The sequence below is a fragment of the Piliocolobus tephrosceles genome, chromosome 8 (assembly GCF_002776525.5).
Source record: "Piliocolobus tephrosceles isolate RC106 chromosome 8, ASM277652v3, whole genome shotgun sequence".
In the NCBI taxonomy this organism is placed as follows: domain Eukaryota; kingdom Metazoa; phylum Chordata; class Mammalia; order Primates; family Cercopithecidae; genus Piliocolobus; species Piliocolobus tephrosceles.
Window position 1 is genome coordinate 116,580,690 of NC_045441.1, and position 25,136 is coordinate 116,605,825.

General features: G+C 39.5%; 1 pseudogene across 1 annotated transcript; it reads left to right on the plus strand.

The window, feature by feature from the left end:
- Positions 1-21,851: 21,851 nt before the first annotated feature.
- Positions 21,852-22,581, plus strand: LOC111550197 (annotated as a pseudogene). The gene has a single exon (XR_002733961.2). The product of XR_002733961.2 is annotated as a PRELI domain containing protein 3B pseudogene (transcript).
- Positions 22,582-25,136: the final 2,555 nt, after the last annotated feature.

Here is a 25,136-nt window from a genome sequence, read left to right on the forward strand (position 1 = left end):
TCCCCAGTTGCTGGGACTACAGGTGCGAGCCACCATGCCCGACTAATTTTTGTGTCTTTAGTAGAGATAGGGTTTCACTATGTTGGCTAGGCTGGTCTCGAACTCCTGACCTCAAATGATCCACCCGCCTTGACCTCCCAATGTGCTGAGATTACAGGGGTGAGCCACTGTACTGGCCATGCGCAGGAAACTTCTAAACACACTTCAGTTTGAGAGACACTATCTGAAGTGATGTTTACTGAATAGGGACCTAAAAATCAAAACCAAACAGAATGCGATATTGCTTCCTGCAGATCCTTTTGGACCCATGTCTACTCTCTCCCTTCTTCTTTAGATTAGTGTGTTTTACGTGTAAATTCAAGAATGTGTAATTCAGCCTTCTGGAATCATCTCCTTCATCTTAGTGCCTTCAGGCTGCTATAACAAACTATCCTAAACTGAGTGGCTTCTAAACAATAGAAATTTACTTCTCACAGTTCTGGAGGCTGGGAAGTTCAAGAACAAGGTGCTGGAAGATTCATTACAGTATTCGGTGGGGGCTTTCTGGTTCATAGATGGTTCCTTCTAGATGTATCTTCATGTGGTGGAAGAGTGAACAAATTCTGTAAGTATTTTTTTTTTTTTTTTGATAGAGTCTTAATCTGTTGCCCAGGCTGGAGTACAGTGGTACAGTCTTGGCTCACTGCAACTTCTGCCTCCTGGGCTCAAGCAATTCCCCTGCCTCAGCCTCCCAAGTAGCTGGGATTACAGGCACCCATCACCATGCCTGGCTAATGTTTGTGTTTTTAGTAGAGACAAGGTTTCACTATGTTGGTCAGGCTGGTCTTGAACTCCTGACCTCAAGTGATCCACCCACCTTGGCTTCCCAAAGTGCTGGGAGTACAGGTGTGAACACTCCATGGGTCTCTTTTAAAGGAAGGACACCACCAATCCCATCCCTTAGGGCTCCACTCCCATGATCTAATCATCTCCCAACGACCCCACCTTTTAATACTTTGGATCTTAGAATTTCCACAAATGAATTTTCGGGAAGACGTAAGCTTTCAGACCATAGCACACTCTCTCTGATCCTCAATCACCTATCCTAAAACCTCAAAACTACAGGAAGGGTCATGGTCAAGCCCAGAATCACAAAAAACACAGGCTTCCCTTGGTTTGTATGGGGTCTCCTCTGTCATGTTATGACAAAACATAACTCACTCTGTTTTTAATCTATGATAATACTACTTTAGAAGATGTGAGACCAGCAGTGAAGAAAGCACACTGGCTTTGGTGAAAGGCAGACCTGGGTATAAATCCTGTCATTCGTTCTTGGTAACACCTTTTGCTTTGGATAAGATAATCTAGCTGAGCTCCAGTTTTCTCACCTAGTAAATGGGAATCATAGTGCTTAGGACTGTTAAAAGGATTAAAGATCATAACTGTAATGTGGTTGTTCAATTAATTCAATCATGCATTCAGTAAATACTTACTGAATGCCACTGTTCACTTAGGACTTTTTTCTGGTCCCTTAGGACCCATCAGTGAGTGAAACAAAGATCCTGTCCCCATGCAGCTTAAAATTTTAGAAAGAGGAGCTAAATGGTAAACAATAAATAAAATCAATAAGTAAATTATACCATAGGTTAGAAGTGTTAAATACAATGAAGAAAAGGGGGGACCGGGTAAATGAGATCAGGATAGCAGGGTGGAAAAGCAGAACAAAGTGGGCTTCTTTGAGACAGTGAGATTGTAGTTAACTTGAATGGGGAGAGAATGAGCCAGGGGACGAGCATTCCAGGCAAGGGAACAGCTGAAGCGAGGGCCTCAAGAAAAAGGGAGGGAGGAGGAAGACTTGAAAGGCACTGTGAGGACTTTGGCTTCTACACTGGGGGAATGGGAAGTAGAGTTGACCCTTGAACAAAATGTGTCTGAACTGTGCAGGTCCAATTATATGCAGGATTTTTTCAATAAACATTGAAACAAATTTTGGAGATTTGAGACAAATTGAAAAAACTTGCAGACAAACCACACAGCCTAGAAATATCCACAAAAAATTGAAAATCAGCCTGGACTATATAGTGAGGCCCTGTATCTAGAAAAAAATTAAAAATTAGCCAGGTGTGGTGGTGCACGCCTGTAGTCCCAGCTGCTTGGGGGACTGAGGCAGGAGGATCACTTGAGCCCAGGAGGTCGAGGCTGCAGTGAGCTGTGATCACACCACTACACTCTAGCTTAGGTGACAGAGTGAGATGCTCTCAAAAAGAAAAGTTAACAAAATGTTAGGTATGTCATTAATATGTAAAATATATGTAGATACTAGCTTATGTTATCATTTACTATCATAAAATTTACACACACTTATTATAGGAAGTTAAAATTTATCTGAATGTATGCACACAACACAAAGACCCTATGTGGTACTATTCACAGTTGAGATTAATGTAAACCAACATAAAGATGCAGTATTATATCATAACTGCATGAAATTAACTGTAGTACACACAGTAATAATTTTGTCGCCACCTTCTATTGCTATTGGTGAGCTCAAGTATTACGCTTAAAATGTGACACTAATCATCTCCATGTAAGCAGTTCATCTCTCTAGAAAATTGCATATCTCAGTAAAAAGTTATCTCATGCAGTTCTTGCATATTTTTTATTGTGTTTAGTGCAATACCATAAACCTTGAATAACATCATGAGGCCCACACAAAGTGCCACTAGTGATGCTGGAAGTGCCCCCAAGAAGCAGAGAAAAGCCATGTCGTTACATCTGCTTGATATGCACCCTACACTGAGTTCTGCAGTTGCAGGTGCTCAACATTGCAAGATAAATGATCCAGCGTAAGTACCGTTGTAAAAAAAAGAAAAAGAAACAAAATCTGTGAACACATTGCTGCAGCTATGCAAGCAGGCACGGAAACTTTGCATGTTTTGCAAAATACCTTTTTATCTCACATTGAAAGTGCAGCTTTTATGTGGGTGCAGGATTTCTGTAATAAAGGTATACCTATAGACTCCAATACGATTCAAGAAAAAGCAAAGTCATTATATGAAAACTTAAAGCAAAAGGAAAGTGAAGAATCCAAAGCTAGAGAATTTAATGCCAGCAAAAGATAACTTGATAATTTTAGAAAGAGATTTTTGGCTTTAAAAATGTCAAGATAACAGGAGAAGCAGCTTCTGCCAACCAAGAGGTAACAGACATCATTAAGAAAATCATGATGAGAAAGGATATCTGCCTGAACAGGTTTTTCATGCAGATGAAAGTGCCATGTTCCGGTGGGGAGAAATGCCACAAAAGACATTTATTAGTAAGGAAGAGATGTAAGCACCAGGATTTAAGGCAGAAAGGGACAGGCTAATTCTACTGTATTATGCAAATGCATTTGGGTTTATGCTCAGGACTGCCCATATCTATAAAGCGGCTAACCCCTGAGCCTTGAAGGAAAAAGATAAGCACCAACAGCCAGTCTTTTGGTTGTACAAGTAAGCCTGGACAGCCAGAACACTTTTTTCTGAATTGATTCCATCAATGCTTTGTCCCTGAAATCAGGAAGTACCTTACTAATAAAGAAGTGCCTTTGAAGCTACTTTTGATATTGGACAATGTCCCTGGCCACCCAGAACCCCATGAGGTCAATGCCGAAAGTGTCAAAGCGGTCTACTTGTCCCCAAACACAATGTCTCTAATTCAACTTCTAAATCAAGGGATCATAAGGACCTTTAAGGCTCATTACACATGATACTCTATGGAAAGGACTGTCAATGCTGTGGAAGAGAACCTGATAGGGAGAACATCATGAAAGTCTGGAAGGATTACACCATTGAAGATGCCACTGTTTTTATAGAAAAGCTCATGCAAGCCATCAAGCCCAAAACAATAAATTCCTGCTAGAGAATACTGTATCCAGAAGTTGTTCATGACTTCCCAGAATTTACAAAAGAGCCAATCGAGGAAATTATTCAAGAGATTGTGGATATGGAAAAAAAGTTGGGGAGCGAAGAGTTTCAAGATATGAATCTTGGAAATATTCAAGCGCTAATAGATACCATGCCAGAGGAATTAACAGAAGATGACTTGATGGAGGTGAGTGCTTCTGAACCAGTGCTAGACAGTGAGGAAGAAGATGTGGAAGAAGTAGTGCCAGAAAACAAATTGACATTAGACAATCTGGGAGAAGGGCTCAGACTATCCAAGATTGCTTTTGACTTCTTTTATGACATGGGCTTTCTATATGTGGGCACTGAAACTAAAGCAAATGGTGGAAGAATTGGTACTAAATAGAAACATTTTGAGAGACATGAAAAAGCAAAAAAGTCAGATAAATTACCACATATTTTCCTAAAGTTATACCAAGTGAGCCTGCCTCTGCTGCCTCCTCTTCCACCTCCTCCACTTCCACCTCTGCCATCCCTCAGATAGCAAGACCAACCCCCTTCTTCCTCCTCCTCGGTCTGCTCAATGTGAAGACAAGAAAGATAAAAGTCTTTATGATGATTCACTTCTACTTAATGAATAGTAAATACATTTTCTCTTCCTTAGGATTTCTTAATAATACTTTCTTTTATCTAGCTTATTTTATTATAGGAATATAGTATATAATACATGTCGCATACAAAATATGCATTAATTGCTTATGCTGTCAGTGAAGCTTCCACTCGACAGTAGGCTATTAGTAGTTAGGTTTGGGGGAAGTCAAAAGTTATACATGAATTTTTCACTGCCTGGTGCATCCATGCCCCTAATCCTCCCATTGTTCAAGGGTCAATTTTGGTTTTGACCCTTGAACAATGGGAGGATTAAGGACACAATGCAGGATTTTGAACAGAGGCATGACATTAGCATTATGACTACGTACCTATCATTAAAGATGATGTGCTTCAATTATATACATTCTGGGATCTTACCTTAAGTCCAAAAACCTTTTTAGTAGATTAGTCTTTTTTCAAATATTCTGCTCGGGTTTACAGGGATTATTTTTTACAACAGGACTTTAAAATAGGACTAAATTTGCCAAGGGCCTCTTCCATGTTCACAAAACCACCTTTAAATATGACATCTCTGGAGAGGAGTGTGCACACGTGTTTGTGTGAATGTGTCCAAGTGTGTGTGTGTGTATGAATGCATGGGTGCGGTGGTGAGGGTGTACAGACATGTACGTGGGGGGCTTGGTGCATACATGTATGTGCAGGCACGCACTCACACACTCCCAAGCCAATGCCTGAATGCTGCTGCCATCCTACTGGACTCATGCCAAGTCCCATCCCACTCTGATATTTTAGGTGCAAACCTGCGTTTCTGGGTGTGGAGCAGAGTCTGAGAAAAAGCAGGATCTCTAGACCTGTAGTCATGGGCCAGTATGTCTCTGCAAGAAATGAAACTTCAGCTCTAGATACACACAGCTTGGGCAACTTGACATGTGAGTGAAAGATTTTGTAAATTATGCATTTTCTCCATGCTGTATAATTAAATGAGAGATTACAGATACAATGTTACATCTTGTGCAGGCATTTGGAAGGAACCACATCATCTTCAACTGGTTGGGAAACAGCTAGCAAGGGCAGAAGAGTATTCTTTCACATTGTATTTTTCCACAAAGGCCCTGTCACCAGTTAGGGTTTCTAGCAGCAAGGGCATTAACTTATCATATTTTACTTCATTCCTGATATCTTTATTGAAAGTTAATTTTTCTTTACAGGTCGTTGTACTTGCTATTATTGCCTGAATAAAATGTAATGGTGCAATAAGGTAGAATTTGTCCCACAGAACAGATAAACGTGAGGTTATTGAATAGGGACCTTGAGCTTACCACCCTTTGTTTGCTGTTCCAAGATGCCTCTATAATAAGCTTAACAGATCCTTTAACTATTGAACTTTCACATCCAAAAGACACTCTGTTAACATATTTATCTAATAAGAGAGGAGTGCAATATTACCCCATATCAATTCCTTTTTATGTATCTAGAAAATTGAATTAAACCAATTCAAATCTTCTGGTGGAACATGCAAGCTAATAAACTTTCTTCTCCATCTCCCTTCTAACTGTCATATAATCTAAACACTGGCACTCAACGTTGTTAAATTATTATTTTTGTAAGGGCATTTACATCAATATTCAAACTGAATGGTAATCTTCTGAGATGGAAAATATGGCAGTTTAGATGTATTCTTTTCCTGATATTGTCAAGGAGAGCATGGACCCTGGAAGTAGCCTGCCTAGGTTTGAAGCCCAGGCCTGAGCCCACTAACTTTGTAAATAAGGTCAAGTTATCTAACCTCTCTGGAACTCCCTTTCATTATCAGTGGAATGGAAATAGCAATAAGGATGTTAACAGGATAAAATGAATCCATATGTGAAAGCACTTAGAACAGTACTTGATACATGATAAGTTGCTATCGATAAATGGAAAAATATTTATGACCTACTCTAAAGAAAAAAACTCGTGGGGTGGGGGACATGTAAATTACTGCCCCTGCCTCTAGCGTTATTTTGCTACAGACCACCTGGTCTCATTAAATCTCTCTAAATCCTCAAAGCTATGAGGCCCATGCTCTCCTCTTTGCAAAGATAGTATTCACACAGGTGATTCTGAACACGAGGCCAAATTCTCATTCTCATTTCTTCTCTTCTTTTTTGAATGTTCTCATTGATTATTGGAGAAGAATATCTTGAGCTTGTCTCTGTGAGGGAATATCTAATATGCTCCTTCCCAGGACTATTGGTGTTTATAGAGCGGCAAGCCTTAAGAGTATGAATAATATAACCCAGAAATGGTTTTAGGGCTTCACGCTCCCTGGCATTCTGGTGAAATGCTGATGCTGCCATCCTCCAGGGATTGTAGGTCAGTGCTGAAGTGAACCAGAGAGAGAGAGTGTTGTGCATTATTTCCTATACATGCCTATCCACACACACACACACGCTCCCCGCCCACACAGTGATCATTCACTCAAAAATGGCTTGTCCTTCCATCCATCTCCTTTCTGAAGTTTCTGCGTTTGTTCCCTCTGCCCAGAACACTCCAGTCCAGTGCACATGTTGCTTCCTCAGAAAGGTCTTCTGTGATCAATCAAGGGTCTGGAACAGTAGCTGGCACATGATAGACACACAATAAATACTTATAAATATAGGAAGGAATGATCTGTGTTTTCACAAAGTCAAACAGCATCTAGCCAAAAAGCTACAAAGTCAAAAGACAGTCTTTGTCACTTTCTTTTGAGGGGATAGAAGAGTTAACATACACATGTGGTTCAAAATTCAAGTAGTACAAAGTAATGTACAGTGAAAAGTCATCTATATTCCTGTCCCTCATTCATCCTGTTCTCCTCCTAGATACAACTGATGTTGTGAATTTTTTGTGTGTTCATAGAGATCTTCCTTTTGTCAACCACTATGTGTGTATGTGTAGAGACATACCTCCATAGCCATACGTAGATATGTATAGTATGCCCTCCCCTCCCCATTCATAACTATTTTAAACAATCTTTATTGTCTGTTTCTTCCCAGAGCTCTTCTGTCTTTGCTTTGTATTTTGTCTATTTTGAACACCTAATATAGTTGAGCTTAGAGAATTATCACATCAAATGATAATTATTCAAGTTCTTTAAAATGAGAGCTATTTCACTGCAAATAATGGCCTCAAGCCAAACACCACATGTCCTCTCTTATAAACGGGAGCTAAACAATAGGTACACATGAACATACAGGTGAAATAATGGACACTGGAGACTCCAAAACATGGGAGGATAGGAGCAATGGGGGCTGAGAAATTTCCTATTGAGTACACTGTTCATTATTTGGATGAGGGGTACACTAGAAGGCCAGACTTCACCTGTACACAATATATTCATGTAACAAAAATGCACCTGTATCCCTGATATATAAATGTTTTAATTTAAAATAAATAAGTAAAATAAAATGAGAGCTCCTCTAATGTTTAAAAGTCATCTTGTTTATAAAAATTAATTTTGGGCCAGGCGCAGTGGCTCACGTCTGTAATCCCAGCACTTTGGGAGGCCAAGGTGAGCAGAACACTTGAGGTCAGGAGTTTGAGACCAGCCTGGCCAACATGGTGAAACTCCGTCTCTACTAAAAATATAAACATTAGCCGGGCGTGGTGGTGCATGCCTATAATCCCAGCTACTTGGGAGACTGAAGCAGGAGACTCGCTTGAACCTGGGAGGCGGAAGTTGTGGTGAGCTGAGATCGTGCCACTGTACTCCAGCCTGGGCAACAAGAGTGAGACTGTTTCAAAAAATATATATATATATATATGTGTGTGTGTGTGTGTGTGTGTATGTATATATAAAAATATATGTATGTTTATACATATTTATACATATATAAATATATATATATCAACTCATTTTTTAGAATACTATGTGTTACATAAAGCAAATAAATGTAAAATCTACAGATAACTTCATGAGCAGATAACCTTTCTATGGCATGGGATATATGAGGAGAAGGCTCAGGAACATATCGTATCAACATAGGCTATTTTTATATTTAACATTAGTGTGAATGTGATTTTTAAACACAGAGGGATTCTGGTAACAAATTAAGCATTTTTATCCTTTAATAGTTTTTTGGAATGACTTACACACATGGGTTAAAAATCTTCATATCCTATGTGATCCATATCTAGTTATGCTGCTTGGGCCTCTAATGCTAACATTCCTTTATTTTCTACCCACTCAACTGCATGAAGCCATGACTTCTGCCTTTCCTTCTTTCTAGAACATTTTATTTTACTTGTCTTATCTCACATCCCAGGGGTAATGTACAAATGCCCAACACAAATATCTACTTGCTTCTTTTTACTCCCATTTTCAAATTTTCAGCTCTTAGAAAATCTCTCTGAGGCTCACCCATAGCTAAAAGTGATGAACCATAGAATAGGTTATGACCAGTGCTGTGTCTTAGAAATAGGAATCATTTCTAAATTAATTGACTTAAAAGTCAATACTTTCCCACTATGAAGCCTATTATGGAAATGAATAAAACTGTAAAGTAATGAATTAAAGGTAATTTTGCATTGTGTACCATTTGCCATATTTGATTTACAAATTTCACATTCAAATAAAAGAAGCTGGGGTTGAAATAAAAAGCCGTTACACAAGGAAAAAAGAAAATACTTAATAGAAATTAATGATCAATATTTCTCTTAAAAGTAAAACAGATTACTTTTGATAAAAGAATTCAAACAAGTGACTCATGACAATATTAGTTATACATGTAAATATAAATGCATGCGTGTGTGTGTGTGTGTGTATGCACAGACAACAGTACATTTCCTTGGAAAACAGGTTCTTCTGCAACCTATGGCCAACTGAACTGAATAGCATCCTTGGAACTTTGTCTTCTACCACTAATAGGCTATATTTCAGACAGACAAATTGAACAGAAGAATGAGAAAATGTAACTGTAGAAGTTTTTTTAGAAAAATTTATTCAATATTATGTTTTCAAATACAGAAACTATATATACATACAAAAATAGAAGTATGTGTGTGTATTTTTCATAATAAAAACTACAGAAAGCAAATCAATACTTGACAACATTTTCTTGGCTGGAAGAAATATGCAGAATGTATAGTGATTCCCAAATGGAGGTTTGCATCTGGGGAGGTACTGAAATCTCAAAAAAAAAAAAAAAAAGTGAAAGATGCAAAATTTTATTCCACTATAGGCAAAAAAATCTGAAGTGTTTCAAAACATGGGTATGTGGGAGATAGAAAGAGGGTAAGTGACTATAGGAGTGCTTGGACTAAAGAAAGAACCAGTCTCTGTTTGGACTCTGGCCCTAAGTTCATAATCATGATTCTAACAACCAGCATTTTTTGGTCATCACTGTGAGCCACAGGCACTGGATTAAGCACCACCTCATTTTATCCTTCTCTGACCTTCATATACACACTGTTAATACCTCTATTTTATGGATGAAGAAACAGATGCCTCGAGAGCTCAAGTAACTTACCAAGATCACACAAACAGTAAACTCAAAGTCAAGATTTGAAACAGAACATCAATGCTTTTTTTTTTTTTTTTTTTTTTGAGATGGAATCTCACTCTGTCGCCCAGACTGGAGTGCAGTGGCGCAATCTCGGCTCATTGCAAGCTCCGCCTCCTGCGTTCACGCCATTCTCCTGCCTCAGTCTCCCAAGTAGCTGGGACTACAGGCACCTGCCACCACACCCGATTGTTTTTTTTTCTTTTCTCTCTCTCTCTTTTTTTTTTTTTTTTTTTTTTTTTTTTTTTTGTATTTTCAGTAAAGACAGGGTTTCACAGTGTTAGCCAGGATCGTCTGGATCTCCTGACCTCATGATCCGCCCACCAGGGCCTCCCAAAGTGCTGGGATTACAGGCGTGAGCCACCGCACCCGGCCAGGACATCAATGTTTTTAATCACTTCATACTCTTTTTTTTTTTTCTTTTTTTTTTTTTTATTATTTATACTTTAAGTTCTAGGGTACATGTGCACAACATGCAGGTTTGTTAGATATGTATACTTGTGCCATGTTGGTGTGCTGCACCCATCAACTCATCAGCACCCATCAACTCATCATTTACATCAGGTATAACTCCCAATGCAATCCCTCCCCCCTCCCCCTTCCCCATGATAGGCCCTGGTGTGTGATGTTCCCCTTCCAGAGTCCAAGTGATCTCGTTGTTCAGTTCCCACCTATGAATGAGAACATGTGGTGTTTGGTTTTCTGTTCTTGAGATAGTTTGCTGAGAATGATGGTTTTCAGCTGCATCCATGTCCCTACAAAGGACACGAACTCATCCTTTTTTATGGTTGCATAGTATTCCATGGTGTATATGTGCCACATTTTCTTAATCCAGTCTGTCACTGATGGACGTTTGGGTTGATTCCAAGTCTTTGCTATTGTGAATAGTGCCGCAATAAACATACGTGTGCATGTGTCTTTATAGCAGCATGATTTACAATCCTTTGGGTATATACCCAGTAATGGGATGGCTGGGTCATATGGTACATCTAGTTCTAGATCCTTGAGGAATCGCCATACTGTTTTCCATAATGGTTGAACTAGTTTACAATCCCACCAACAGTGTAAAAGTGTTCCTATTTCTCCACATCCTCTCCAGCACCTGTTGTTTCCTGACTTCTTAATGATTGCCATTCTAACTGGTAATCACTTTATACTCTTTTATTCTACTCTATTGTATTCTACTCTAACGGAAAAAAACTGATTTTTGCTTCTCACTAAAACATTCTCATTAATGTCTTTGCTATAGTTGACTAAAATTATACCATATACTCTGTTCTCTTAAACCATATCATTCCTAAGAGCTATATTCCAAAAATATTTTGATATTTAGCATAAATAGATGGATTATACTGGGATTCAATGGTTGAATTGCTGGCTTCCTACAAATTTGTTCTGTGGCGAGGTGCATAATAAAAGCTCTTTTGACTAACAGGAATAATAATAGCTAATGACTATTGAGTACCATGTGCTAGCTGCTATTCTGAGAGCTTTAGGTTTATTAACTAAAAGGGATTTAATCTTCATAACAACCTTATGAAGTAGGTGCTATTATTATATCCAGTTTATAGATGGGAAAACTGAAAATGTGCTTTTTGAAGACCTGTGAACAGATGTAATCCCTAAAACGATATGAAAAGCAAGCTGTAAAATCAAAACAAATGCTTAATAAAATGTCTACCATACATAACATTATATAGGTTCTATTAGTTATTGAATGTAATATATGTAAAGCCTTTATTACATCTGAAAACAACTTGTAGAATACATTTTTCTCACTTGCAAGGATTCCTGAGTATTCACTGTGCTTGCTAAGAAAGACATCTCAGCTAACCTTTAAATAAAATGAGTATTCATAGCCAAAGAACTCAAAAGGAAAATCATAAAAATCTCTCAAACATTTTCACAGAAAAAAACTGAGAGAGAGAGAGAGAGAGGGAGAGGGGGAGAGAGAGAGAGAGAAAGAAAGAGAGAGAGAGAAAGTTGAGGGGTTTCCCAAAGAAAGGGAACGACTTTTGAAGGTGCCGAAATAGCCTTGAAGTGCTAAGGACTTTGCATTCACCTTGTTCAAGTTCACTCTAAGTTTAAGATGCACTAAAGAACCATGAAATCAGATTTGAAAGCTGATGATCCTGCTCTGCTCCCCGCTGGCCATATGACCCTGGGCAAAGCCTTTAGTGGCCCTGTTCCTCATCATCAAACAGTACAGTTGTAAAGATTGAACAAGGTTGTGTATTGGAAAGTGCTTTGCCAACCATATATTTCCACAGAAGTAAGATAGAGCTGTTAATTCCAGCCATTCAGTTTTTCTCCTATTGAGGGAAGGGCAATTAAAGTTCTAAGGTATTTTTAAAAGAAATTTTGTTTTCTTTATTATTAGGTAAATGTAATAATGCAACAAAATGTTGTCAAGTCACTCTCTGTCCTTGGGAGACTTGTTTCTATAAATAGCTAAGGATAATTAGCCTATTGACTTTCTGTAAATGAGCATTGCTTGGATGCTGGAGAAGTTTATTTATTTAAGTAGTCTCAACATACTCTCTGAAATATTATTTATACCTGCCAGTGCTCATCAAGGTGCCCCAAGCACTTTTGTAGCCGCCAGCCTCTGGGTAAGGTGCTGCTGAGACCCACAAGGCAAATGTCCACTCTGTTTTCTCAAAAACCCAAGTCCCTGTAGCTGTCTGTGGGGCTGCCCTTGACTGTGTGAGGGCCTCAGACACCCTTCCTCTCACTCAAGGCCTGGGTTTAAGCAGAAAAGATAAAGACCTTCTTTCCTCAGGTTCAGTGAGGAGATGGCTCAATCTGTCAGCCAGACTTTTCCCTCCACTTCAGAAATTTAAGAAATCCTATGCAAGGGGACCTTGCAAGCCCATCTTGGCACAGAGGTCACTAGAGACAAAATAAAGACAAAGCAGCGAGAGAAAGAGGGGTATGATGGAATCCCGCAATTTTCTCCAGCTATCCAACTATGTGCCAATTAATTTTCACAATATTTTCACCTGGCTGAATGGAGCCTCAAATACTGAGGACAGCCAAACCTCCCTTCCCCCTTCTCATAAGCTGTGTCCCCACCCCAGCACCTGTGTCTCTACATTCACAGGCATACACATAGCATTATGTCTTCTACCTGGGAGAGACTGGGGTGGGTGTAATGAAAGGGGAGGAGGATTAAGAAGACAAACGTAGAGGAAGGGGCAAAGGGTAAGGTAACTACTCCATCTCTGTCCCTCACTCCTAAACTGAAGCATTTGAGAGATTTAGTGTAGCTCCAGAGTAGCAGAGCCACCTCTCGGCTCGGGGAATAAAGTGCAGGGCAGCAGGGCCATTCTCCCAGCCCCTTAAAGAAGGCAGGAACACCTGAACTCTGGAAGCATTGGAAACATGGAATCAGCCCAGACTTGTCGCAGGAATTATTGTGCTGGGCATGGCGGCAATGAGAAATCACCAAGTGACATTACCACATGGGAGTTAGAATAGAATCTGAATCAAGGATGCACTAATCACTGCTGCCAGCCTGGTGCATAGATGTGCATAAAGCACCCTAAAAACAACACCCGGAAATAATGCAAGTGACCCTGAGAGGCCACCAGAGTCAGACAGGTGGGGGCTCATGCGACCATGGCTTACTCCCTAATGACAAATGTGGCCTGGGACACCTTGGTTACATTCCCTGCATTGCTCCTGTCACTAATCCATCCATGTGTCTTACAGTCCTGACCCACATCACAAGGCTCCCCTGTAGATGGAGGAGGAAGCCTTCAGCTCCCAATGGAGAACCACTTGTGGGCTCCACAAAACTCCTTCTCATACAAAAGTTCAAATAGGTTTTTGACTCTTTATCAAAAATTCGAACATGGGACAAATTGATAAAGTTTACTACCTGTCAGTGAGACAAAGATGATAACAATTAGGCACAAAAACTAGCTCATCTTATGCAACTCTTGCACCCAAGAGGGCTGGGTAACAGGTAGTCTGAACTTGCTACATATCATGCCTTAAATCTTTGTCCAAAGAAAGACAGCACTGATACAGGCTTACACTGAACCTGATGAGTTGCTCTGGTGGTCTTCTCAAGCTGAAGCAACTATTTCCATCTTCCCAGGACTGAAATGGTTATGAATCATTCTTTGTATGCTTAAATTTTGATTTCTTATGGTTTTCAAACATAAATGTTGCTACTTTTAGCTGCTCACAGATTTAGAAAGACATGGATACATACCTAAAATTTGTGGCTGTATTAGATACAATCTCCTTTCACAAAATCTTGCATATCACACTACTTGCAAAAGGGTGCCTTTTCCCAGTTGTATGGCAGGGAGTGGGAGGAAATATCACTTTATATTAAAATGTCAACTTTTCATGGAATAAAACCCAAAAATGAAGAGACTGTCACATGAATAAGAGAAGATAATATTGTCCATTTACTACCTAGGTGGATTTCACTGTTTCTTTAAAAAAAAAAAAGTTTGAAATGGAAAGGAACTTTTAAAAGCCAAATTAGGCACCAAAAAAAGTTCTTATATTACTCTGATTCCCCCTACTCCCATTCACCTCTGTCTATGACCCAAAGCATTCTAGGGAGAATAATAGGAAGAGGTAAAAGGAAAAGAAGGTAGAGGATGAATAAAATCGTCCTCCAAGAATCTTGGGAGACACTAAAAATTAGGAAAAGGATTCAGAACTTCAAATGAAAGAGCAGAATAAAATCGTACGTTTTTGCTCCAACACGAGCATGATTTCTATGCTCACTAGTTGTATTAATATAAGGTGTTATTTAATGGGTCTTCATTTGCCATTTGAAATCCTTTTAACAGAGTTGCTCTATCTGGTTTTATCTACTTTAATTAATGTTTACACTTCTGTTCCTAAATCTAAGGCATCTTCAAAAAGGGTTTTGTCTGAAACTTTAAAATAATACAACAGTTACTCTAAATAGTCATTTAGTCTCAATCCTACTTGGGTCTATTTGGTTCTGGCTGGAGTACAGTGGCTCCATCATAGCTCACTGCAGCCTCAATCTGCCAGGCTCAAGTTATCCTCCAGCCTCAGCCTCCTGAGTAGCTGGCATGTGCCAGCACGCCTGGCTGATTTCTTTTTTATTTTTATTTTTAGTAGTGATGAAGTCTTTCGATGTTTCCCAGGCTGATCTTGAACTCTTGGCCTCAAGCAGTCCTCCCGCCTCAGCCTCCCAAAGTGCTGGGGTTACTGCACCCAGCAAGTTTAAAATATTTAATAGAACAAAACACAGTCACTATTTTTTTTTTTTTTTTTTTTTTTGAGATGAAGTCTTGCTCTGTCACCCGGGCTGGAGTGCAGTGGCCTGACCTCGGCTCACTGCAAGCTCCGCCTCCCGGGTTCACGCCATTTTCCTATTTCACAGCCATCTTATCTTAGAAGTGGTATGTAAGACTCACTCCCAGGCGGTTTGCCTCTTCCTCATGCACATCAGGGGAATGCAAAATGTTAAAGCCCATTCAGGGGAACACTCCTTGCTACATGGACAAAGGATGCAGGAGCTGGAATCTAGCTTTTGTTTTTGTCCTCCTTCTTCGCTGAGCAGCAGTAGCAGAGGATTGAGCTAATTGACTTCCATAACTAACTCACGGCACATTGCTTTACTTGGTCCTAGGAAAGTCTGTCTTTTATTTTACTTTTGAATTTTGTACTACCTCCTATTCCTTTTCCATCCCCCCCTCCCACAACTGGCTTCATTTCTCAAGTGTTTGATATATTTTTCTTTTATTGGACCACCCTTATTCTGTACTCAAACCTCCCCCTAATCATGGCACCCACTCTCCAGAGTCTTCTCCCCATCTTCACATATGGTCATGCCCTGATGTTAGCTTTGGCACCCTGGGTTGTCTGTCCCTCCACCTCCTCACTCACCATTTCCTTCGCTGCTGGCTTGATGTTTCCATGACTGACCAATCAGTAATCACCCTGCTAGGCTCAGGGCTGCAGTTCTCGAACAAGGGCAACCTGCAGGAATAGCCTGGATCTTCCAGGAGGCCTTTGGCTTCCCAGAATCTGCTGTCAGGGAGCCTCCATGTAACACATAAACCACCCCCACCCCAAAAAAAAATCTCTCTTGAAATTCTAAGGAGTATGTGTCATACATACTCCAAATTCAGAATTGGAGAACAAGAATACCTTCATAATGGCATTGAACTCTACTTCAGGGGAATTTGGAAAATATGAAAGAGACAAAATACTTATTTGTGTCTGCTCTTCATCAACCGTGGCCTGCTATTCAGGATTTACCAGGCAACCATAATGTTCGAGCATTGACTAGCTATCCAGAATGCAGACAATGTGTGCCCCCAATTCAAAAGAAGCATATGGAGAAAATATTATTGTGTTTATAACACCATAAAGGGATTGAAAGTGAGCCATGGTCCACCAAACTAATAATGTTCAGATTTGTGCTACTGTTGGGGGGCCTGTTGCCAATCTTGGACGCCAGTCGACCCTGCTGTAGACTGGAGTTCTTATATGTCCAAGAAAACTCTGCTCACCCACTGGACACACCATTCTTTTGGTGGGATTTACCACAGCAGGCCCATCAGAGCTATGACTTAGTATAATAGACTGTTAATAATTGTGCTCTTTATGAAAAAGCTTTCAAAATATGCAATACAATGGAAATTCTTTGAAACTCATTTTAAATCTTCAATCTGGCAATGTCAAGCAGACAAAACGTGGAACAGCATATGTTTTTAAGTATCTCACAGCTGTCGTCTTAAAAGCTGTAGACAGCTTTAGTTCAGCCAACATACTCATTTCCTGCAAATAAAAAGTTGAACAAATACCCATATCTCTGTACTCAAAATGCATGTGCTTGAGTATTATTCTTCATTATATATAGCACTTTTTATTTGTAAAGCACTTTCTAATTACTCTGGTGACTTACTCTCTAAGGCAATCCTGTGAATGGCGTTTTCAGAGTTGAAAGACAAGGGAACTAAAATGCTGAGACTGTAGCACAGGCTGAGGGCCTGTGCCTCTTGGGTCCTACAGCTCCATGTGTTGGGATGAGGAGATGTTGAAAAATGTGAGGTGCATTTAGAGACTTCTGAATTGCTACTTTCTGCCCTAAGTGGATGTTCTTGAGGCAACCTGTTATGTGGTGAGAACTGTCCTTGGCAATGTGAAAGTAATGCTGGTTTATACTTTATGATTCTTTTCTCCTAAGCTACTTAAAGTGCTTTTCAGGTAATAACTCAAAATTACCCTAACATCTCTATGATACATGTCTGCAGCAGATATTATCTTCATTTTAGCAATAAAGAAGAAATGGAATCGTAGAGTCATAGAACAACTTAGAGCCTCCCCTGGCTCCCAGCCAGCAGGCTGATTTAGCAAAGAAGCTTGCAAGTAAATTCAATGAAGATCATTTTTCTTTGAGACAAGGTCTTGCTCTGTTGCCAGGCTGGAGTGCAGTGGTGCAGTCATAATTCATTATAACCTCAATCTCCTGGGCTCAAGCTGTTCTCCCACTTCAGCCTCCCAAGTAGCTGAGACTACAGGTGTGCATCACCATGTCCAACTAAAATTTTTTAAAGAATTGGGGTCTTTCTATGTTGGGCAGGCTGGTCTTGAACTCATGGCCTTAAGTGATCCTCCTGCCTCAGCCTCTCAAAGTGCTGGTAATACAGGCATGAGCCACCATGCCTGGACTCAATGAAGAACATTTTGTTGGAAAAGACTTCAAACATACTTATCTATTAGCAACAAAACTAAGAAATAATTATGTGGTGAGTCTGAAATAGAGCTCTTTGCATTGATGATTCACAAAAAATATTAAATGACTGCAGCAACAATAAGAGTCTGCTTGTTCTTTGTTTAGGAGCTGATTGCACACCCACTTTGGCCATTTAAACTTATTTTCAAGGCTAATAAATTCTTATTGAGGGGTTTTTGTCCCCCTCTATTCAAAAAATATAAGCCCCTTTTGCATCAGAAAGTGTTTCTCTGACAAAAAATGTTTTAAAAACTTTATGAAATAAACAGAAAAAAGAAATGGAACAAGTATAGTTCCTGCCATGCATAATTAACCAGGTAGCTCTTAGCATGTGTGCGTGTTTATTCATCTGATTTTCCAGCTCTTTCAAGGATCCAAATGTAAAATGGAGCACTTGGGAAAAACTCACAGATTTATAAGGCACTCTGGGGAATACAAGGTCTATAAACCCACCCATTAGCCTCATCCATAGCTAGGGTATGAAGTTCTTTTACTGCCACAATATGGACCCTGATGTTTCTAATCCAGAGATAATTTGGTATCAGTAACCAATGTAACATTGGCACTGAAATGTCCTTCATTTCCCTTTACTGCTTCCAACCTAGGCAACGTGAATGTAATTGAGTGGAAATTGCTTTTCAAGGAGTTGTGTCTGCACTAGAACCATGAAACAAAGGATTGAGAGTCCATCTCATCTCCGCAGGCCAGCTACCAAGCACTTTTATATTTGAAAACTTAAAGTTCATATGGTGGCTTCTCATGCTGAATTTATATGGTTTAAGTAGAATTATGTACTGAATACAGTTTTCACAAGCCAATAACCAGAAGTGCAAAAATAGAACCTTTACTTTTTTCTGTAATCAAGCTTAACTTCTATCTCAAGCTCTGAGTCTTCTCTGTAACAGCAAAGTTAAACACCCCCAATTTAAATTAATTCAAATTAGTGGTTCTTCAGTCACTTCAAGGATAAAATTAGACAAATTCAGGGTTTCATGCTTTCCCTTTCATTGTTTTGGGATGTCAGTGTAGTTCTGTGGGAACTGCATGCATCATGGTGCTGAGAAGCGAGGCAGCTTCTCCACTGGCATCTGATGACAGCACTTTCACCTGCTCGTCTTTGGTCAATAGTCTCTATCTCCATAGCATCCTCTGCCAGTGTGCTTGGGTCCACCGTGTCCTCTGGCTTTTCCATGCTGCTCCTGGCTGGAAACCCTTGTCACAACCTCTCTCAGCCACGTCCACAACCCACTAGGGACATTGAAAAATCTTGTGGGCTCTTCTCTAAGCTGCAGAAGGCTCAGAATTGCCAGAGCCCTTCTCACCTAGATTTGCCTCATTGTCCTCTCTGCTTTGCTACTGCTTCAGTGTGCCCATGAGGTTCGCTGCGCCCTCAGGCCTTACCCACAAAGCAAGCACAATTCTTCCCTGCTCTTGGAACCCTCCACGTCAATCTGAGCCTTCTCTCAACCTCACCCAGGGATTGGTCACTGCTAAACAAGGACTCTAGAGTCAAACTTCCTGAGTGCAAACACTGGCTCTGCCACTTACTAGCTATGAGACTTTGGGCCTGTCTCTTGACTCCTTTGTGCCTCAGCTTTCTCATCTACAAAATGGGATCTACATCATAAGGTTGTTGAGAAGAGTACATGGATTAAAATATGTCCACTTGGAATACTGGTTGGCATATAGTAAGTACTACATGGGTTGGATATGATTATTGCTGCTGGTCCATGGTGGAGGCTGAGGGTGGGGCACTTCTCTCAGATCCATATCAGCATCTACCTCCAGGCCTGTTGAGGGGAAGAATTAGTTGTCACTTCACACTGTCTTCCCATTCTAATGTCTATTGTATACACATTATGCTCTGAATCCTTCAGTCTCTTAAGCTTTGGGAAATCAAAATACCTTTTCTCTTTCAAAAACCTGAACTTATCCAATTTAAGTCTTTGACTCTGCCATAGACATCAAGAAACTATGAAACTATTGGAAATTAAAAGTCAAGAATTTGTCTTCTTCACTTGTCTCTCCCCTAAGGTAATAACCCTGATCTCCCTGATCGGGGGAAAGACTATAAGTTACAAAGTTAGCATTTCCCTCTCTTTTTTTGGGGGGGGATGAAAAAATTAAGTTTCCATCCAATTATCTTTTTTTTTTTATTCCTTTTACAGCCATCAGAAAACTTCAGAAGAAAGAGAGATAGAAAATAGGATACTATGGGAATAAAAATGGAGAAGGACAAGATGGCTGACTAAATCCAACCAGGAAGAGCTTCTCCGACTAAGAGAGTCCAGAGTAGCATGGCATATTCCAAAGAGATCTTATGAGAGAATGCGCTGAAAGTGGATGGAGAAATGATGCAGATACTGGGCTGAAGGGGGAGGAAGCTGGGAACCCTGCACAAGGGCTAAGTGCTGGGTCTCATTCCTGCCCCTGAAAGCTCCCAAGGAAGGGGTGAGTGAGGGAATTGCAGAGTGGCCAACTCTTACCATGGATGGCTGGTATCCTAGCTGCAGGAGATCGCATGGCCCCTACGAGCATTTAAGTTGGCAGGGAAAACTACCAGGAGAGTCAGTAGAGACAGAGATCCAGTCTGCATGGAACCTGGGGAATTTGGTGTACAAAGAGGTGCAGAGGCATACGGACATACCACAAGGCTCTCCATACTCCTCTAGGTGGCTCTGACCTTTGTTAACTGCTTGACCTGGCAAGCAGGGCTGTCTTTCTCATGGGACCAAGGTAACTGTGATTTACACACACACACACACCCATCCACTGGTCCCTCCCAGGGTCCCTTCCTAGCCACTTCCATGAAATCAGGCACAGAGTAAAGCCTCCCCTGCTCTGCCAGAGCACTTTTGCCAATCACCAACGCCATAGTGCTATTACTGGTGGCCCCTGCCACCCCACCATAGCACTTTCACTTGTGGCCCCCACTGGTCTACTGGAGCACTTTCACCAATGGTCCCCCAGCTGTCTTGCTGGAGTGCTTTTGCTGGCAATTCCTGATGCAGCACTTTAGCCAGTAGCCACCAACAGAGCACTTTTGCCAGTGACCTAGGAGCACATCAACCCTCCAACCTCAATACAGCCAGTGCTCAACCTAGAGGGGCCAGAGGGCAAAGGCATGGGGATGGTCCCAGACACCTAGGGCTAGAGGACACAGCTCAGGAGTGCTATACTAAGGCTTGTCCAACTTATAGTTGAAGTCAATCAACCATATTCAACATAAATGATCCATGAATTGAAAGATGATATAACCATTTTAAGAAAGATTCAAACTGAACTTCTAGAATTGAAGAATTGACTACAGCAATTTTGGAATACAATGGAAGTATTAAAAACAGAATAGTCCAAGCTGAGGAAAAAAATCTCAGAGCTTGAAGATTGCTCCTTCAAATCAATGCAAGCAGACAAAATATAGAAAAAGCAATTGTTAAAAATGAACAAAACCTCCAGGAAATACGGGATTATGTAAGGAGACCAAACCTATGACTCATTGACATTCCTGAAAGAGAAGGAAAGAAAGTTAGCAGCTTGGAAAACATATTTCAGTATATAATTTATAAAAATTTTCCCAATCATGCTAGAGAGGTTGACATGCAAATTCAAAAAATTTAGACAACCCCTGCAAGATACTATACAGCATGACCATTTCCAAGACACAGTCATCAGATTGTCCAAGACCAATAGGAAAGGAAAAAATCTTAAAGGTAGAGAAAAGGGGCCAGTCATTTAAAAAGAAAACCCCATCAGGTTAACACTGGACCTTTCAGCAGAAACCTTACAAGCTAGAAGAGATTGGGCGCCTATTTTCAGCGTCCTTAAAGAAAAGAACTTCCAACCAAGAATTTCATATCCAGTCAAACTAAGCTTCATAAGCAAGGGAGAAATAAAATCCTTTTCAAACAAGCAAATAATAAGGAAATGTTTTACCACTAGGCCTGCCTTACATAAGGTCCTTAAGGAAGTGCTAAATATGACAACAAAAGAAAGATTTCTGCCATCAAAAAAAAACACACACACACTTACGGGTGTCAGGGGGCAGGGGCCAGTGTAACCTCTGTGCCTCATTGTCCCTAGCACCACCCATACATCACTCAGGCCGCCGGCACCATGAAGATCTGAACTTTGGAGAACGTCTTTGACCATCCGTGGGAAACTGTTACAACAGCTGCAATGCAGAAATACCCAAACCCTATGAACCAACTGTGGTTGGAGTTGATGTATTGGACAGACATATAGATCCCTCTGGAAAGTTACACAGCCACAGACTTCTCAGCACAGAGTGGGGACTACCTTCCATTGTGAAGTTTCTTATTGGTGCAACAAGAATGAAAACATACATGCAAGAACATTCTGTAGTTGATCCTGTAGAGAAAACAATGAAACTTAAATCTACTAATATTTCATTTACAAATATGGTTTCAGTAGATGAGAGACTTATATACAAAGCACATCCTCAGGACCCAGAAAAAACTATTTTGACTCAAGAAGCCATAATCACCATGAAAAGAATTAGCCTCAGCAGTTACTTTGAAGCACTGATGGCAAGTATGATATCCTCAAATGCTAGTAAAGGTCGAGAAGCAATAGAATGGGCAATATATAAATTAAATGCTGAGACTGAGGAACTGACAGCCTCAGCAAAAGGAAGCATAAGGACTCCAATGGCGGCAGCAGCATTTGCAGAGAAGTGATCATGACAGTTGGTAGATAACGTTGGGTAGCCCAGGTGTCTCCAAGCTGACTGTATATTTATTTGTTATTTTAAAAATACAACTATATTTTAGGTAGTTTTTTTTTTTTTTTTTTGATAAGCTGGTGTAAGTCTATGTGATTTTTGATCAAAATGGATTCAGGGCCTCTAAATAAAAGGGATCATCTGAAATTAATGTTGTTTGAAATTACTATCTGATTTTGAGGGTTCCAGTCTTTCTGTGAAAATTCAACAAGAACTCCTTGGAAATTGGTATTGATATTGAATCTCCTTAAGGTAGAATTTTCAAGCTTTTCATATATTGGAATTCCACTTGACTTTGGACCAACCCCAGAACAGAGCAGAGCCACCTCCTACAGATGCCCATTGCCCTGCTGCTGTACACTTCAACAGCTTGTACAAGGGAACTCACTTAAAAGGAGAAATTGTGTAGTTTTAAAATATATTTTGTGTAAAATAACTTGCCGTGCTATAAACCACCATTCAAAACCAGTGTTTTGATTTGGTACTTAAATATTTTTGGAGTGAAAATTATCACTAAAGTAACAAGACTCCAACAAAAGTATGGTTTCATTACAGAGTACTGTATTGATTTGCCAAAGTTTTGTATCTTAGTAAAGGTATTAACTTCCTTGGATTTGCACTTTGTGATTTAGTATGCTGTACCATGGGCTGGTTATGTTTACTGAAAAAAAAAATAAAGTCATTACCTGGGTTTTGCAGTGCTCTAACTTAAATAGAAGAACAGCTGTTCACATCTTTTAGCATTTCACATTTGCCTAACTTAAAAATTTTCATGTGTCAAAATCATGGTTTTGTAATTGCTAAGGTATGATATGTCAGATTATTTGAATATAATCACTTTTTGAAGTAATTGTGACCAAAAAACATCTTTTTTACATGAAGGAGCTGCATATCATTTGAAATTACTCAAATGATGTCTTGCTCTGAAGCATAAACCTCAGGTACTTAATGTTTTTAATGATACAGTGTCACTGCAGGATTTGGGGGTGGTGAGGAAGAACAAGGATAATGGTGGGGGGAGGCTTGGCCTGAAACTAACCACTAAGTGAATTGTACTGCAGCTTTTATTTATGGGGATTCCTTATTTGGGATGTCAGAGGGCAACTTCAAATTGAAAAACAATTCAGTAAATGTACTTAGTTTTATATTTTGTAGCAGGCAATTATCAACCACTAAATAATAGCTTTGACATTTGCAATTGTTGCATAGAGAGTATTTTTGCTACAAGATGATTAACTCTTGCCTTTATTTTACTGTGCTTAATGTGTGATAAACTTCTCGTCATGTTTCCTATCAAAGAAACCAGTTAATATATATACATAAACCACAGCAATAGTATAACAAACTATTTTTAAACTATCATTTTTCTACTTAAAAATTGTTTAGCCTAAGAATTCTTAAGACATTTGTAAAAGCAGGTTAAATTTAATAAGGTTTCTGATTCTTTTTTGTAACCAGAGATAGTTTTTACAAGTGAAATAACATTTCAGCTAAAAAAAAATCACTAAATAATTGATATTTGGTGAAAATCTGCCTTGTATACTTTCTGCAAATTATACCTGTTCTGAAAAAGGTGTAATGCTCTAAAGATAAGAGATTTTTAAACAAATCCTTATCTTTTGATCTTTTAAACTCTGATCTAATGATAAAATTCTATAAATTTTCATTTTCCAGTGTAGTTAGTTGCCTTTTTTGAAATAGCTGGTAATTGATAGCTTTTACCTGTTAAACATAAATACACAGCAAGCAAATGTATTTAAGAGGATTAAACTGGAATAAGTGTTCATAAATGAAACCTTCGGACTATTTAATACTAAAGTTGAAAAGTAGATTCAGAAAAACTTTTGTTAATAAAAACTTTCTTTTAAGTGAAAAAGAAAAGCACACTTAACTACGTAGCCCACTGACACTAGCAAGCAACTATACAATCAAGTTTACCTAACGACCAGCCAACAACATAATGATAGGATGAAACCCTCATCTATCAATATTAACCTTGAATGTAAACAGGCTAAATGCCCCATTAAAAAGACATAGAGTAGCAAGTTGGATAAAGAACAAAGACCCAACTGTCTGCAGACTTCAAGAGATCCATCTCACACATAACACCCATAGGCTCAAAGCAAAGGGATGGAGAAAGATCTATCATGCAAACAGAAAACAAAAAAGAGCAGGGATTGCTAGTCTTATGTCAGATCAAAAAGACCTTAAACCAAAATGATCAAAAAAGACAAAGAAGGGCATTACATAATGATAAATGGTCCTACAGGAAGACTCAACTATCCTAAATATACACGCACCCAACACTGGAGCACGCAGATTCATAAGACAAGTTCTTAGAGACTTAAAAAGAGACTTAGCCACACGATAATAGTGGCAGACTTCAACAGCCCCACTGACAGCATTAGACACATCATCAAGGCAGAAAACTAACAAAGATATTCTGGACTTAAACTCAACACTTGACTAATCGGATTTAATAGACATCTACCGAATACTCCACCAAACAACAGCAGAATTACATTTTTCTTATCTGCATATGGCACATACTCAATATCAACCACATGCTCAGCTGTAAAGCAAGTCTCAATAAATTGTTAAAAAACTGAAATCATACTAACCACCCTCTTAAATGACAGTGCAAAAAAAAAAAAAAA